Below are 18178 nucleotides of genomic sequence, written 5' to 3' on the forward strand. Positions count from 1 at the left end.
AATCCACCTCATTGAAGGTCTTCCTCTTTTCCGCTGACCCTGTACTTTGCAAAGCATGATGTCCTTCTCCATGGACAGATCTCTCCTGACAACATGTCCAAATTATGTAAGACGCAGTCTCGCCATCCTTGCTTCTAAGGAGCATTCTGGTTGTACTTCTTCTGAGATTTGTTCTTTCCTTTGGCAGTCCATGGTATATTCAATATTCTTTTCCAACACCACAATTCAAAGACAACAAATATTCTTCAGTCTTCCTTATTCACTGTCCAGCTTTCACATGCATATAAAAAAAAATGCATATAAGGCGATTGAAAATACCATGGCTTGAGTCAGGTGCACCTTAGTCCTCAAAGTGACATCTTTGCTCTTCAGCACTTTAAAGAGGTCCTTTGCAGCTGATTTGCCCAGTGTAACGCGCCTTTTGATTTCTTGACTGCTGCTTCCATGGGTGTTGATTGTGGATCCAAGCAAAATGAAATCCTTGACAACTTCAATCTTTTCTCCGTTTATCATGGTGTTGCTCGTTGGTCCAGTTCTGAGGATTTTTGTGTTCCTTGTTGAGGTGTAATCCATACTGAAGGCTGTGGTCTTTGATCTTCATCAGTAAGTGCTTCAAGCGCTCTTCACTTTTAGCAAGCAAGGTTGTGTCATCTGCATAATGCAGGTTGTTAATGAATCTTCCTCCAATTCTGATGCCCTGTTCTTCTTCATATAGTCCAGCTTCTCGTATTATTTGCTAGCATACAGATTGAATAGGTATGGTGAAAGAATACAACCCCGATGCACACCTTTCCTAATTTTAAACCAATCAGGATCCCCTTGTTCTGTTTGAACAACTGCCTCTTGATCTATGTACGGGTTCCTCATGAGAACAATTGAGTGTTCTGGAATTCCCATTCTTCGTAATGTTATCAGTAATTTGTTACGATCCACATAGCCAAATGCCTTTGCATGGTAAATAAACACAGGTAGACATCTTTCTGGTATTCTCTGCTTTCCCCCAAGATCCATCTGACATCAGAAATGATATCCCTGGTTCCACGCCTTCTTGTGAATCTGGCCTGAATTTCTGGCACTTCCCTGTCAATATAGTGCTACAGCTGCTTTTGAATGATCTCCAGCAAAATTTTGCCTGCATGTGATATTAAAAGAATTGTTCAATAATTTCCACATCTGGTTGGTTCACCTTTCTTGGGAATAGACATAAATATGGATCTCTTTCAGTCAGTTGGCCAGGAAGCTGTCTTCCATATTTCTTGGCATAGATGAGTGAGCACTTCCAGCACTGTATCTGTTTGTTAAAACATCTCAACTGATATTCCATCAGTTCCTGGAGCCTTGTTTTTTGCCAATGCCTTCAGAGCAGCTTGGACTTCCTCCTTCAGCACCACGGGTTCCCGATCATATGCTACCTCTTGAAATGGTTGAACATCGACTAATTCTTTTTTGTGTAATGACTGTGTGTATTCCTTCCATCTTCTTTTGATGCTTCCTGCGTCATTTAGTGTTTTCCTCATAGAATCCTTCCCTATTACAACTCGTGGCTTGAATTTATCTTCAGCTCCTTCAGCTTGAGAAACCCTGAGCGTTTTCTTCCCTTTCGGTTTTCTATCTCCAGCTCTTTGCACATGTCATTATAACACTTTGTCTTCTCCTGCCACCCTTTGAAATCTTTCGTTCAGTTATTTAACTTCATCATTTCTCCTTTTTGCTTTAGCTGCTTGATGTTGGAGAACAAGTTTAAGAGTCTCTTCTGACATCCATCTTGGTCTTTTCTTTCTTTTCTGTCTTTTCAGTGACCTCTTGCTTTCTTCATGTATGATGTCCTTGATGTCATTTCACAACTTATCTGGTCTTCAGTCATTAGTGTTCAACACGTCAAATCTGTTCTTGAGGTGATCTCTAAATTCAAGTGGGATAGACTTAAGGTTGTATTTTGGCTCTCGTGGACTTGTTCTGATTTTCTTCAGTTTCAGCTTGAACTTGCATATAAGCAATTGATGGTCCGTTCCACAGTTGGCCCCTGGCCTTGCTCTGATCGATGATATGGGGCTTTTCCATTGTTTCTTTCCACAGATGTAGTTGATTTGATTCCTGTGTGTTCCATCTGGCGAGGCCCATGTCTATAGTTGCCGTTTATGTTGGTGAGAAAAGGTATTTACAATGAAGAAGTTGTTGGTCTTACAAAATTCTTTCAATCTCCAGCATTGTTTCTATCACCAAGCCCATATTTTCCAACTACCAATCCTTCTTCTTTGTTTCCAACTTTTGCGTTCCAATCAGTAGTAATTATCCATGCATCCTGAGTGCATATTCAATCAATTTCAGACTGCAGAAGCTGATAAAAATCTTCAATTTCTTCATCTTTGGCCTTAGTGGTTGGTGTGTAAATTTGAATAATAGTTGTATTAACTGATATTCCTTTTAAAGGCATAGGGATATTACCCTATTACTGACAGCATTGTACTTCACGATAGATCTTGAAATGTTCTTTTCGACGATGAATGCAACACCATTCCTCTTGAAGTTGTCATTCTCGGCATAGTAGGCTATATGATTGTCTGATTCAAAATGGCCAATACTAGTACATTTCAGCTTACTAATGCCTAGGAATGGGTGTTGGACTTTTTCAAATGCCTTTTCTGGGTCAATTGAGATGACCATGTGATTGGTGGATTACGTTGATTGATTTTCTAATGTTGAGCCATCCTTGCATACCTGGTATGAATCCTACTTTGTTGTGGTGTATTATCTTTTTTGATATGATGCTGAATTCTCTTGGCTAGAATTTTGTTGGGAATTTTTGCATCTACTGGCTGGGGTTTTTATATTCATGAGAGATATTGGTCTATAATTTTCTTTTTTTGTGGTGTCTTTCCCTGGTTTTGGTTTAGGTTTTGCTGGCTTCATAGAATGAGTTCCGAAGTATCACTTTCTTTTCTACGTTCTGAAATAGTTTGAGTAGTGCTGGTGTTAGCTCTTCTCTGAATGTTTGGTAGAATTCACCAGTAAAGCCATTTGGGCCAGTGCTTTTTTGCTGTTGTTGAGAGGTTTTTTTTTTTTTTAACTTTTTCAATCTCTTCTCTTGTTATGTGTCTGTTCAGGTTTTCGACCTCATTTTGTGTTAGTTTGGGTAGGTAGTGTGTTTCTAGAAACTTGGCCATTTCCTCTAGGTTTTCAAGTTTGTCGTAGTATAGTTTTTCATAATACTCTGTTATGATCCTTTTTATTTCAGCTGGGTCTGTTGTAATGTCCCCCATTTCATTTCTTATTTGGATTGTTTGCATCTTCTCTTGTTTTTCTTTTGTCAGTTTGGCCAGTGGTTTGTTGATTCTGTTCACCCTATCAAAGAATAAATTTTGGTTTTGTTGTTCTTTCTATTATGCTTCTATTCTCTATTCATTTATTCTGCTCTGATCTTTATTATTTCCTTCCTTCTGGTAGCTGTGGGCTTCTTTTGCTGTTCTCTTTCTATTTGTTCGAGGCGTGTAGCTCATGTTTTGATTTTGTACCTTTCTTCTTTTTTGATGTGTGCATCTATTGCTATAAATTGACCTCCGAGGACTGTCTTTTCTGTGTCCCCAAGGTTTTGGTATAATGTGTTTTCATTCTTGTTTGATTTTAGGATTTTTTAAATTCCATTTCTGATTTCTTCTATTGTCTGGTGGTTTTTAAGCAGGGTGGTATTCAGTTTCCATGTAAATTTTTTTTTTCCTTTCTCTTCCTGTTAATTTCTACTTTGATGGTGTTGTGATCAGAGAAGATACTTTGTATTATTTCAGTGTTTTGGATTTTGTTGAGGATTGCTCTGCGGCCTAAAATGTGGTCTATTCTGGAGAATATTCCATGTGTGTTGGAAAAGAAAGTGTACTTTGCATATGTTGGGTGGAGTGTTCTATATATGCCTCTGAGGTCAAGTTGTTTGATTGTGCCCTTTAACTCTACTGTATCTTTGTTGAGTTTCTTTCTGGATGTTCTGTCTTTTACCAAGAGTGGTATGTTGAAGCCTCCTACTATTATTGTGGAACTGTCTATTTCTCTTTTCAGTGCTGATAGAGTTTGTTTTATGTATTTGGGAGCCCTGTCATTTGGTGCATAGATGTTTATTATGGTTAAGTCTTCATGATGTATCATCCCTTTAGTCATTATATAGTGCCCTTCTTTATCTTTTATGGTGGATTATGTTTTAAAGTCTATTTTATCTGAGATTGGTATTGCCACTCTGGGTCTTTTTTGGTGGCTGTTTGCTCAATATTTTTTTCCATCCTTTGATTTTTAATAAATTTATGTCTTTCTTTGTAAGGTGTGTCTCTTGTAGACAGAATATTAATGTATCCTTTTTTTTTTTAACGCATTCTGTCACTCTCTGTCTGTTTATGAGTGCATATGGGCCATTCACATTCAGCGTAATGATTGATAGGTATGAGTCTATTGCTGTTATTTTGTAGTGCCCTTTTTTTTTTTTGGTGCTGACATTTTCTTTGTTCCTCTTACTCTCCTGTGCTGAATTTCTTTTGTTCGTGGATTTCTTTTTTGTTTCTTTTGTTTTCGTAGATTTTGTTTTTATTGAGACTTCATATTTTTCTTCTTTATTTTGCTGAGTAGGTTTGTTAACATTTTTTGTGGTTGCCTTGAAATTTATCCTTATCTTTCTAGGTTTGAATCAGTCTGTTATTACTTGGTATTGCCTTGCTTCCTCTCCATTAGAAAGTTCTATACCTACACCGTTTATTCCCTCTTTTATTGTTCTGACATTGTTGTCATTTACAGATTAACCTCTCAGATTCCCTGTTGCCATTCTTTTGATTTTGTATACTCCTTGAGAGTTCATTTCCTAGGTTTGTATCTCACTGGTACAATCTTGTGTCCTAGATTCAGGCTGTGTTCTGATGTTGTTTTTCTCAGACCAAAGGACTTCCTTTAATAATTCCTTTCAGTTTGGTTTTACTTTTACATATTCCCTTAATTTCTTTTTATCTGGAAATGTCCTAATTTCACCATCATACTTAAACAAGAGTTTTGAGGATATATTATTCCAGATTGGCAATTTTTTCTTTCAAGGCTTTATATATGTCACCCCATTGCCTTCTTGCCTGCATGGTTTCTGCTGAATAATCAGAGCTTAGTCTTATTGTTTCTCCTCTGCATGTGACTTTTTGTTTTTCTCGAGCTGCTTGAAGGATTTTTCTTTGTCTTTGGTTTTAGTGAATGTGATTATAATATGCCTTGGTGAATTTCTTTTGGGGTCTATCCTACATAGGGTTCATTGAGCTTCTTGGATGGGCAGCTTTTCATCTTTCATGATATTTGGGAAGTTTTCTGTCAGCAATTCTTCAGTGATCCTCTCTGTTTCTCATTTTCTCCCCCTGTTCTGGAACTCTGATCACTCATAAACTTTAGCTTTTGATTGTATCCCACATAATTCTCAGGGTTTCTTCATTTTTTTTCTGATTTTTCTCCAAACAGAGTTGTATCCAAGTGTTTGTCTTCAATTACGCTGATTCTGTCGTCCATCATTTCAAACCTGTTCCTCAGCCCTTCTGTGACACTGTCCATTTCTGAAATCTTGTATATCTTTTGGATTTCTAATTGTTTTTATATGATTTCTAGTTGTGGATTTATCTAGGTATTTTGTTCCTGTATTATTTTCCTGAATTCTTCCATTTTTTTTGCCTGTATTTTCCATGAATTTGTCTGCCTTTTCCATGAATTTGTCTATGTTTTCCTCATTTATGTCTGCTTGTTGTTTCAATTCATGCATAGCTCTGAATATCAGAGATTTGAATTCCCTGTCAGGTAGTTCTAGTGCCCTTTCTTCTACTGAAAAAAGTCATCTTGTGTTTTTTTTTTTTGACACCTACTGGAATTATCCTGTCTTTTTTTTTTTTTTTTTTTAATGTTTTGATATTGCCTGCTGTCTTTGGGACATTCAGTAGTTATTTTCTTTATTTATTGTAGATCTGTTTGTTTTGTCCTGTTTTTTTGTTTTATGTTGTTATGCCTGAGCAGGCAGGCAGTGTGTTTCTTGTTGTTTGCTTGTCTTGGTCATGATGCTTTTCACCTCTTTGTCCCATGGGCAGGGCCAGTGGCTCAGCTATGGTTTAGCAGTGCAGGTACAGCTGAAGGGGAGTGGCTGAGAGGGTTGTTTGTAGAATGTACTAGGGCCCACAGGGTGGGCCAGGAATCAGCGCTGGGTAGGTAGCAGTAGGCTGTGCCTACGCTGCTCAGGGGGTGTCATGTTCAGTGTACAATGCAGATAGGCAGGAAGGCGGTGGGGGGAATTGTGATGTGTGGAGCTAATGTGGGTATGAGACGGAGGGAGAGAAATGGGAATGAAAAACAAACAACAACAAAAATTTCTAAGGGAGCTTGCTTTTGCAGTGGAGAGATGCAAACCTGAGAAATGGAGAAAAACAAAACAAAAAAAGGAAAAGGTATAAAGAAAGAAAAAAAAACTAGATAAAAATTTGAAAAAAAAATAATAAATGGCTCCAGGCTGCATTGTATAGCTTGGCTAGAGGTGATATAGATGTCACACAGTGTCAGGTATTCAGGAGACAGGAAAAAAAAAGTAAGTAAAGAGGGATGAGAACTGAGAAATGAAGAAAGACAGAAAGGAAAAAAAGAGAAAGAAAAGACATGCCCCCAGGGGCTGTACAGTGTGGGGAAGTGGCTGCTAAGCTGTGCAGTGCAGCCTGGCTAGAAAGGGCTCCCAAGCATCAAAATGAAAAAGAATACAAATAAGCAGAACAAAGGAAAACAAAGTAAAAAAAAAAAAAAAAAAAAAGCCCCAGGAATCCCACCAGCATCCTGTTATGGGCAGGGGGTGTGATTCCTAAGTTGAGTGGGACTTCACAGCCTTTCAAAAGGAAGCAGAGATGACACACAGAACCAGGTGTTTGAGAGAAAGGAGGAGTTGTGGGAGGCACAGAAGAAACCAAAGGAAACGGGAAAAAGCAGCAGCAGCAACAGACAAATGGCACTTAGCAAGCTGGCCAGTGTGGGCAGTGTGAATCCAAGCTGCCTGAGGCCTAAGCAGTTGCCTTCTAGCCAAGAGGCTGTGGCCAGCAGGAAGGAGAGGAGGCCAGAGTGGGGGGTGAAGTAGAGGGGCTAGGAAAGTGTATATTGCTGGTTACTGGGTGCTCTGTCTCCTGCTGGGAAATTCATGGAGCTGCTTTCCCATACTCCCTGTCCACCAGTCTTCAATGTGGGCAGGGCAAATCCAAGTGGCATGGATGCTGCACTTCTTGGCCAGCTGAGCCACCGCTGCCAGCTAGGAAGTGTGGAGGTAGATCAGTGGAGAGAAGAAGAGGGGTTTGAAAACATGTATCATTGGGTACCGGGTGCTCTGTCTCCTGCTGGGAGCTCTTGAAGCTGCTTTCCTAAGCTCCTGTCCACCGATCTCTGACAGGAGTCCAAGATGGCACACTGTGTTGCTATTGCTATCTGATAGGAGACCTCCACAGATATGCCTCCTTGCTCTCTGTTCTCTGTCAGTTTTTTATTCCATTTGGTGTTTGACTGAGTTCTTTATCTCTTCATTTGACACTTCAGGTTCCAGAAATGATGCTTGTCACTGTTTTACTTAGTTTTTTGGTGTCATGTTGGCCAAAAGTTCTAGGTTGTATTTTAAACCAATCTTTTTTGAGATACAAAAGAGAGGAGTGAGCAGAGAGACATGGGGACCTCATATTACCAAGAAAGAAGCACTGGGAGCATAGTGTGTCCTTTAGACCTGGGGACCCTTTGCCAAGAAGCTCCTAGACTAGGAGGAGATTGCTGGCAAGAACCTTCCTCCAGAGCCAACAGAGAAAGCAAGACTTCCCCTGGACCTGACGCCCTGAATTTGGACTTCTAGCCTCCTAAACTATGACAGAATAAACTTCTGTTTGTTGAAGCCATCCACCTGTGGTATTTCTGTTATGGAAGCACTAGATGACTAAGACAAGCATCAAATATGGGGTCACCCAGAGCCTTAACTCTCACTGATACCTGATCTATTGGTGGTGATATTTTCTGTATTACCACCCTATGCCATGGATTATCAGTGTCCTTTTTACTACTGGAAAAAGAGTCATCAACATCTTTAAGACCAACCAGACTTGAGAACCAATTTAGAAAATTCATCCTTACAATTTTATTTCTCTTGAACTAGTCCCCCAGTCCCATGTTTCTCAGGCTGGGCTCTAGAGAAGCAACAGTGAGATATATGTGTGTGTATAAAGAGAGATAGAGACAGAGAGTGAGTTATATCAAGGAAATAGCTCCTATGTCCATGGTCAGGCATCAGGCTGGATGCTTTTCCTGACTCACATAGCTGCAGGAGCAGATAACCTGAAGATAGGTAGGCAATACGGCAAGCCACTGGCTCAAGTCCCAATAACAGATGTCAAATGATGACAAGCTGGATTCAGGATCCAGAGAGAGCAAAAGCCAGCAAGCCTTTGAGCATCCATATATATTGGATCAGTCCACAACCCCAAGAAAACTCCCTTTCATTGTGGTGATTACTTCATATCAGATCTCTTCATGGAGGTGATTACATCATTATATAATGGTCAAACTACATGAGAACTGCCAAACCACTGAGAATCATGGTCCAGCCAAGTCTGACACACAATCTTAGCTATCACATGATCTTTATTATATACTGTATCTCCATATGTACTTGGCTTTATTTCAGGGCTTTATATTCTGTTTCAGTGGTTTGCGGTCCTTTCACACTTTTTTAATTAATAAAGATTTATAGTATGGTTTAATAAGCAGAGCCCTGTTGGTGCAGTGGTTAAGAACTTGGCTGCTAACTGAAAGTTGAGCAGTTTGAATCCACCAGCTGCTCCTTGGAAACCCTGTGGGTCAGTTCTACTCTGTCCTGTAGGGTTGCTCTGAGTCAGAATTGGCTCGATGGCAGTGGGCTTAATTTTTTTTTTAAGGCAAACTGTTCCCTCCCCCCAAGTTGCCTTGACTCATCTTACTTGCTTACCTTTCCATATGAGCATTAAGATCAATTGGTACATTCATATATTCTTTTATTGCTGGAAAGTTTTCTGAAGGCAGGATGGCTGGGATTCCACATGTCTAGAGTACAGCCTTCTGGATTTGAGCTCATTTGTATTTACGCTGACTTTCTATTAACACTCATCAATAATCTAGGCGCTAATCTCTGCCTTCATTGAGCTCCTGATCTAGTGGAGAAAATAGGCATGGATCCTACAACACAAGAAGAAACCATAAGTTAACAGAAGGCTGACATCATTTAATAGAAAGTGCCTAAAACATATGTTCTAGAGTTCAGTGAATTGTTGAGACCCAATAAACTGAATGAATGAATATGATAAAGGCTAGAATAACCCCCAAATTTCCAAAGGAGAGCCAATGGAAAAGATTCTCATTTGGAATTTGAAGCTGTTGACAAGTTGATGGTATTGACAGTGGCCTGAAGAGTTATTGGAGTTGGAAAGCTAACTGTAAGCAGCTGTGTGGGAGGAAAGCAAGCCATTATCAGGGGATGATGTGTGTGAAGACAAGGAGACAGGGAGGTATGTGGTTAGTTTAGGAAATAGTGAGTGATTCTTTGGGACTGGAACAGATGATGGTGGGGTAGGAGGAATACATTGGGAGCAAGGGGGTGATGTGGGTACAGCAGAAAATGAAAATAAGCATGTGACTGGACTCGGAAGATGGAGCTTCCAATAAGAGAAGTTTGAAATTTTTATACCTGTCTGCATTAAGAAACTTTGAAATCTTGAGACAGAGAGGGAACATCAGTACCATAGCTCATGTGTACATGAAGAGTTAGGATTTGGAGGTAGTTAATTTCAGAAACAATAAGCAAGTCTCCATTTTTTCAGTTAAAAATAACATTTAAAACATCGTTAACAACTTGGGGTGCTCAGACCCTCATATTTAAAGTTAACATGATGTATGTTCAAAGAAACCTTAGCCTAGACTTCTTTAAAAGAAAATTAAAAGAGTAAATTTGCATCTGATATGAGTCCTTATAATAATGTAGCAATTCTAGAGAACTGGGCCTACTACTATCACAATTCGTGAGCTGATGCAGGGGCAAGTAAAGTCATTTTGCTAATATATTTACTCCCAAGTCTCTGCTTTAAGTTATAAAATGATAAGAAGGGGTATTCTTTTAAGGAAATGGCATCTTTTGTACTTTAAATTTCTCATAACCTGTTTTTCCCCCAAAAGGAAATCTTTTTTTTTTTTTTTTTACTCCTATAGAGTTAGAGGAAAATGTCCTTATAAATTGCTTGCTCTCCTAGGAGAAAATATGGTGTTCCAAACTAAAAGAGTGTATTGCACTTAACCTTCAAATTTTCTTTTCATTGATCGTAAAATTGTATATTTCATTATGAAACATAAATGACTGCCTTACATGGTACTATTTCCCAGGCCAGCTGTGACTGAACAAATGCTGTGTAGAATTTCTGCTGATGATATGTCAATGCCTGTGAAGGTGGAAGGAGGGGAGGAGGAGAAGCCTGCTCATTTGCTCTACTCTGTGGCCTCTGAGTTTCAGCTGGGGGCAGCCAGGGCGGTTGCTGAGAATGACAGAACAAAACAGAAAGAAGAAATGCCACAGTTGGGAAACGAAGAAAAGTTGCATTTGGATTTAAGAATTAGAACTTCAAATCAAAATGGTCACAAAGTGGTATTTCATTATTATTTAATGAATATTGTACCAATAGCTCTAGTGAACAATGTAGTGAATAGGAGAGCTGGTAGTCCTCAGAGACCAAGCCCAATGGATGAAGAGTTAAGAACAGAAGAGAGAGGAAGCTTAACTCTAAATTGGCAGCCAAAGTATGTATTTAAGAATGACAATGAGAAATACTGAGAAGATAGTTTGTTTTGGAAAGGAGTTTTAGAAAGTTTCCAGTATCTAAACTGAAGTTAAGCAAATCCCCTTAGGGGCAGCCTCTCCTGGTCTCTCGAGCCAGGAAGGAAGTTGCCTTCCTGACATCAAGGCTGATGAGATGGGCTGCGTTCCATGGTTGTGAAAGTGAGAGCTACCAGGGAGCCCTCCACTCTCACGTATGGCATAGGGCACCAAGCTGTGCTGTTGCCCTAGGCTCCAAGGATGAGGCACTTTGTGGTCCTTGTGGACCCTGACATGTGATGGAAGACCTGCTTCACAATGTAGACCGACTGGGTGTATGAATGTGTGTGTGTGTGTGTGTAAGATTTGGGAAAGAGAAATGGAAAACTTGGTTCCCCAGAAATTTTATTAAAATATAAAATGAGATAAAAGCAAACGTGGATTGGAAACAAATATTTTCATATTATTGTAATTTTTTAATAATACCATGTGTCTGAGTTATCTAGTGCTGCTATAAGTTATCTAGTGTTGCTATAACAGAAATACCACAAGTGGATGGCTTTAACAAATAGAAATTCATTCTTTCACAGCTTAGGAGGTTAGAAGTCTGAATTCAGGGTGCTAGCTCCAGAGGAAAGCTTTCTCTATCTGTCGGCTCTGGGGGATGGTCCTTGTCATCAATCTTCCCGTGGTCTAGCAGCTTCTCGGCATAGGGATCCTGGGTCCAAAGGATGTGCTCTGCTCTTGGCTCCGCTTTCTTGGTGGTAGGAAATCCCCTTCCTCTCTGTTCAATTCTCTTTTATATCTACTCAACATGCAGCTTAATCCTGTAGATTGATTCCTTCCTAATTAGCATAACTGCCACTGATCCTGACTCATTAACATCACAGAGGTAGGGTTTACAACACATAAGAAAATCACATTAGATCACAAAATGGTGGACGATCACACAATACTGGGAATCATGGCCTAGCCAAGATGACACACATTTTTCAGGGTCGCAATTCAATCCATAACATCATGTTCTTGCATTTTTTGCCAGAAGGAGGAAAATCTTCCGGAGAATCAGAAATCAGGCATTACTTGCTTCCAGTGTAAAAAAAAAAATTTTTTTTTTTTTTTTTGAAAGGCCACAAAATATTGAGGCTATTTCCTGAGAATCACCATGCCTAATGTGAGCTTCCTTTTTCCTTCCTCCCTCCTTCTACCTTCTTTCTTTGATGAAATCATGTTTTACAGAGCAGGCATTATTGAAATTGACATCATTTTGTTATGCTGAAGCCCTGGTGGCACAGTGGTTAAGAAATTGGCTGCTAACCAAAAAAGTTGGCAGCTCGAATCTACTAGCTGCTCCTTGGAAAACCTATGGGGCAGGTCTACTCTGTCCTATAGGGTCTCCTGAGTCAGAATTGACTCCATGGCAATTTGTTCAGTTTTTGTTTTGTTATGATGGTGTTTTCATCTTTCAGCTCCATGGTAAGATCAAAGAAAAAAGGTCTATTTGGAAACCCCATTGATATTTTGAAGAGCCATGCACTAACAATTTAAAACAAAGACATTCTTTTCCTTTGAGATTTATCAAGATGAACTCTGACCCACTTACTCTGACATTCCAAACTGGTGCTTTCCCAACTGCTGATATTCGTGCCAGGTTAGAAACGGAAACTTTATATTTCATCTCAGGCTCCTCTTTTCAAAGCAGAGTCAGGCCCTATCGCTCATTCTGGCAGCAGCCATACCTTCCTGCTGTAATTTATGTTCTCACAGACTCAATTCTGTATCCTTCCATCCGGGTTACTTCAAAACCGTTCAAGATTATCATCCAAGTCCACTTTATGATGAAGATGCCATACATATCAGGTCTTCAGGTATACAGGTATAAAAAAATAAGAGCATGGCTTTTTATTTTTTAGTTCATAGCAAATGAAGATGCTTATTATCAAGCACAGATATTTAACAAAACTTATTTGGTGTTGAACTGAAGCAGGGCGCTTTCTAGAGAACATGATCCTGCTCACTCATTTACAAAAGAAAATGTTCTCCCAGAGGTGTGGGAGGAGTGAGGTGCACCAAACTCGGTGCACATTTGATCCCAATAATCATCAATGGGAAAAAGACTGAGTAGCTTCCCTACCCTTTCTTTTATTTATTTGCTTTATTGTGCTTTAAGTGAAAGTTTGGAAACTCTGGTGGTGTAGTGGTTAAGAGCTACGGCTGCTAACCAAAAGGTCAGCAGTTCAATCCACCAGGCACTCCTTGGGAACACTAACGGGCAATTCTACTCTGTCCTATAGGGTGGCTATGAGTCGGAATCGACTTCACAGCAACGAGTTTGGTTTTGAGTTTTTTAAACGAGCGCTTATAATTCAAGTCAGTTTCTCATACAAAAACTTATACACACATTGTTATGTGACCCTAGCTGCTCTCCCTGCAATGTGACAGCACACACCTTCTCACCACCCTGTATTTTCTGTGTCCATTCAACCAGCTTTTGTCACCCTCCACCTTCTCATCTCACATCCAGACAGGAGCTGCCCACATAGTCTCATGTGTCTACTTGAACTAAGAAGCACAACCCTCACCAGTATCATTTCATGTCTTACAGTCCAGTCTAATCTTTGTCTGAAGAATTGCCTTCGAGAATGGTTTTAGTTTTGGGCTAACACAGAGTCCGGAAGCAATGACCTCTGGGGTCCCTTCAGTCTCAGTCAGACTGTTAAGTCTGGTCTTTTTACTAGAATTCGAGGTCTGCATCCCACCTTTCTCCTGCTCCATCAGGGATTCTCTGTTGTGTTCCCTCTTAGCGCAGTCATTGGTGGTAGCCAGTCACCATCTAGTTTTTCTAGTCTCAGGCTGATGGAGTCTCTGGTTTAGGCTGCCCTTTCTTTCTCTTGGGCTCATATTTTACTTGTGTCTTTGCTGTTTTTCATTCTCCTTTGCTCCAGGTGGGTTGAGACCAATTGATACCTCTTAGATGGCTGTTTGCTAGCTTTTAAGACCCTAGATGCCACTCACCAAAGTGGGATGCAGAACGTTTTCTTAATAAAATTTGTTATGCCAATTCACCTAGATGTCCCCTGAAACCGTGGTCCCCACCCCTGCCCCGATACTCCGTCCCTCAAAGTCTTTGGTTGTATGCAGGAAACTTCTTAGCTTTTGGATTAGTCCAGTTGTGCTGACTTTCCCTGTATTGTGTGTTGTCTTTCCCTTCACCTAAAATATTTCCTGTCTACTATCTAATTAGTGAATATTCCTTTCCCTGCCTCCCCAAACTTGTAACTATCAAAGAAAGTTTTCTTCTGTGTTTAAATCTTTTCTTGAGATCTTATAATAGTGGTCTCATACAATATTTGTCCTTTTGTGACTAATTTCACTCACATAATGCCTTCCAGATTCCTTCATGTTATGAACTGTTTCAAAGATTCATCGTTGTTCTTTATCATTGTGTAGTATTCCATTGTGTGACTATACCATCATTTGTTTATCCATTCATCTGTTAATGGGCACCTTGGTTGTTTCCATCTTTTTGCTATTGTAAACAGTGCTACAATGAACATGGGTGTGTATATATCTGTTCCTGTGAAGGCTCTTATTTCTCTAGGATATATTCCAGGGAGTGGGATTGCTGGATCGTATGGTAGTTCTATTTCTAGCTTTCTAAGGAAGCACCAAATCGATTTCCAAAGTGGTTGTACCATTTTACATTCCACCAGCAGTGTATAAGTGTTTCGGTCTATCTACAACCTCTCCAACATTTAAAATTTTGTGTTTTTTAGATTAATACCAGCCTTGTTGGGATGAGATGGTACCTCATTGTAGTTTTGATTTGAATTTCTCTAATGGCTAATGATCGCGAGCATTTCCTCATGTGTCTGTTAACTGCCTGAATATCTTCTTTGGTGAAGTGCCTGTTCATATCCTTTGCCCCTTTTTTAATTGGGATTTTTATCTTTTTGTTGTTGAGGTTTTGCAGCATCTTGTAGATTTTAGAGATTAGATGCTGATTGGATTTGTCTTAGCCAAAATTTTTTTTTCCCAGTCTGTAGGTTGTCTTTTTTACTCTTTTGGTGAAGTCTTTGGATGAGTATAAGTGTTTGACATTTAGGAGCTCCCAATTATTTAGTTTCTCTTCTGGTGTTTGGGCATCGTTAGTAATGTTTTGTATACTTTTTATGCCATGTATTAAGGCTGTTAACAGTGTCCTCCCCCCCCCTTTTTTTCTTGCATGACCTTTGTCTTTTAGAATTTGTATTTAGACCTTTGCTTCCTTTTGAGTTAGTTCTTCTGCATGATGTGAGGTATGGGTCTTGTTTCATTTTTTTGCAGATGGATATCCAGTTATGCAGGCATCATTTGGTTAAAGAGACTGTATTTTCCCCATTTAATGGACTTCAGGCATTTGTCAAATAAGCTGCTCATAGGTGGAAGAATTTACGTCTGGATTCTCAATTCTGTTCCATTGGTTTATGTATCTCTTGTTGTACCAGTACCAGGCTGTTTTGACTACCGTGGTGGTATAATAGGTTCTAAAATCAGGTGTTGTGAGGCCTCCCACATAGTTCTTTTTTTTTTCAGTAATGCTTTAGTTATCTGGGGCCTCTTCCCTTTCCATATGAAGTTGTTGATTTCTTTCTCCACCTCATTAAAAAATGCCATTAGAATTTGGATCCAGATTGCATTGTATCTGTAGATAACTTGGTTAGAATAGACATTTTCTCAATGTTGAGTCTTCCTATCCATGAGCAAGGTATGTTTTTCCACTTATGTATGTCTCTTGTGGTTTCTTACAGTAGTGTCTTGTGGTTTTCTTTGTATAGGTCTTTTAGGTCCCTGGTTAGATTTATTCCTAAGTATTTTATTTTCTTGGGGGCTATTTTATGTATTTTGGAGCCTTGTCATTGGGTGTGTAAATATTTATTATGGTTGTGTTCTCCTGGCTTATTGACCCGTTAATCATTATACACTGTCCTTCCTTAAACTTTATGGTAGATTTTACTTTAAAGTCTGTTTTGTCATAAATTAATATTGCCGCTTCTGCTTTTTAAATTTTTTTTTGTGCTTTACATGAAAGTTTACAAATCAGTCTCTCATACAAAAATTTATATACACCTTGCTATACACTCTTAATTGCTCTCCCCCTAATGAGACAGAACACTCCTTCCCTCCATTCTCTGTTTTCATGTCTACTTGGCCAGCTTCTGACCCCCGCTGCACTCTCATCTCCCCTCCAGACAGGAGATACCAACATAGTCTCATGTGTCTACTTGATCCAGGAAGCTCACTCTTCACTAGTATCATTTTCTATCCCATAGTCCAGCCCAATCCCTGTCTGAAGAGTTGGCTTTGGGAATGGTTCCTGTCTTAGGCTAACAGAAGGTTTGGGGATCATAACTTCTGGGACCTATTAGTCTCAGTCAGACCATTAAGTCTGGTCTTTTACGAGAATTTGGGGCCTGCATCCCACCGCTCTCTTGCTCCCTCAGGGGGTCTCTGTTGTGTTTCCTGTCAGGGTAGTCATTTGTTATAGCCAGGCACCATCTAGTTCTTCTGGTCTCAGGCTGATGTACTCTGTTTTATGTGGTCATATCTGTCTCTTGGGCTCATAATTGTCTTGTGTCTTTGGTGTTCTTCATTCTTGTTTGCTCCAGGTGGGTTGAGAGCCATTGATGCTTCTTAGATGGCTGCTTGCTAGGTTTTAAAACCCTAGAAGCCACTCTCCAAAATGGGATGCAGAATGTTTTCTTAATAGATTTTATTATGCCAATTGACTAATTGTCCCCTGAAACCACTACTATGCTGGCCTTCGAAGCATTCAGTTTACTCAGGAAACTTCTTTGCTTTTAGTTTAGTACTGTTGTGCTTACCTTGCCTGTATTGTGCTGTCTTTCCCTTCATCGAAAATAATTCATATCTACTAATTTTTTTTTTTTTACTATCTAATTAGTGAGAACCCTTCTCCGTCCCTCCCTCCCTCCTTTCGCAACCATCAAAGAATATTTCCTTCTCTGTTTAAACTATTTCTCAAGTTCTTATAATAGTGGACTTATACAATATTGCTCCTTTTGCAACTGACTAATTTCACTCAGCATAATGCCTTCCAGATCCCTCCATGTTATGAAATGTTTCACGGATTCATCACTGTTCTTTATCGATGCCTAGCATTCCATTATGTGAATATACCAGAATTTATTTATCCATTCATCTCTTCATGGGCACCTTGGTTGCTTCCATCTTTTTGCTATTGTAAACAGTGCTGCAATGAACATGGGTGTGTATTTTTCTGTTCGTTTAAAGGGTCTTAATTCTCTAGGATATATTCTAAAGAGTGGGATTGCTGGATCATACGGTAATTCTATTTCAAGTTTTTTTTAAGGAAGTGCAAAATCGATTTCCAAAGTGGTTGTACCATTTACATTCCCACCAGCAGTGTATAAGTGTTCCAGTCTCTCCACAACCTCTCCAACATTGATTATTTTGTGTTTTTTGGATTAATGCCAGCCTTGTTTGTGTGAGATGGAATCTCATCATAGTTTTCGTTTGCATTTCTCTAATGGCCAATGATCGTGAGCATTTCCTCATGTGTCTGTTAGCTACCTGAATGTCTTCTTTAGTGAAGTGCCTGTTCATATCTTTTGCCTATTTTTTTATTGGGTTATTTGTCTTTTCGCAGTTGAGTTTTTGCAGTATCATGTAGATTTTAGAGATCAGGCGCTGATCAGAAATGTCATAGCTAAAAACTTTTTCCCAGTCTATAGCTAACCTTTTTACTCTTTTGGTGAAGTCTTTGGATGAGCATAGGCGTTTGATTTTTAGGAGCTCCCCGTTATCTTTTTCTCTTCTGCATTGTTAGTAATGTTTTGTATACTGTTTACGTCATGTACTAGGGCTCCCTACATTGTCCCTATTTTTTTCTTCCATGATCTTTATCATTTTAGATTTTGTATTTAGGCCTTTGATCCATTTTGACTTAGTTTTTGTGCATGGTATGAGGTATGGGTCTTTAATTTTTTTGTAGATGGATATCCAGCTATGGCAGTACCATTTGTTAAAGAGACTGCCTTTTCCCCACTTAACTGACTTTGGGCCTTTGTCAAATATCAGCTGCTCATATGTGGATGGATTTATGTCTGGGTTCTCAATTCTGTTCCATTGGTCTATGTATCTGTTGTCGTACCAGTACTGTGGATGTTTTGACTAGCGTGGTGGTATAATAGGTTTTAAAATCAGGTAGAGTAAGGCCTCCCGCTTTGTTCTTCTTTTTCAGCAGTGCTTTACCTATCCGGTGCGTCTTTTCCTTCCATATAAAATTGGTGATTTTTTTCTCCATATCATTAAAAAATATCA

This window comes from Elephas maximus, chromosome 13 (genome assembly GCF_024166365.1).
Source record: "Elephas maximus indicus isolate mEleMax1 chromosome 13, mEleMax1 primary haplotype, whole genome shotgun sequence".
Taxonomy (NCBI): domain Eukaryota; kingdom Metazoa; phylum Chordata; class Mammalia; order Proboscidea; family Elephantidae; genus Elephas; species Elephas maximus.